We start from the raw sequence: 232 nt of genomic DNA, 5'->3' as shown, positions 1-232 counted from the left end.
GTTCCTCACTCTTGCTCTCTTGCCCCTTCTCCCCATTCCACTCTGTGCCCTCCTCACTCATTTTTCTCGCGTTTCCCTCCGTCTTAATTATGAGCATCGACCTATTCCCTCCTGTTTTCCACCGCTGCTCCGGCACCGCGTCGGGAGCTCGAGATTCATGCCGCTTACGAGCTCAGTAAATGTGGTCGTCTCCGTAGGAACACGCAGTATATGTGTGAAAATGGGTATCGAG

General features: G+C 53.0%; 1 protein-coding gene across 1 annotated transcript in view; it reads left to right on the top strand.

The window, feature by feature from the left end:
* The window catches only part of LOC119589088 (protein Wnt-5b-like), a 10,686-nt gene that overhangs the window by 2,068 nt on the left and 8,386 nt on the right, over positions 1-232 (top strand). The gene's annotated exons all lie outside the window — the stretch shown is intronic.

This window comes from Penaeus monodon, chromosome 25 (assembly GCF_015228065.2).
Source record: "Penaeus monodon isolate SGIC_2016 chromosome 25, NSTDA_Pmon_1, whole genome shotgun sequence".
NCBI classification, from domain to species: domain Eukaryota; kingdom Metazoa; phylum Arthropoda; class Malacostraca; order Decapoda; family Penaeidae; genus Penaeus; species Penaeus monodon.
This window is presented reverse-complemented; position numbering and strand designations above follow the sequence as displayed.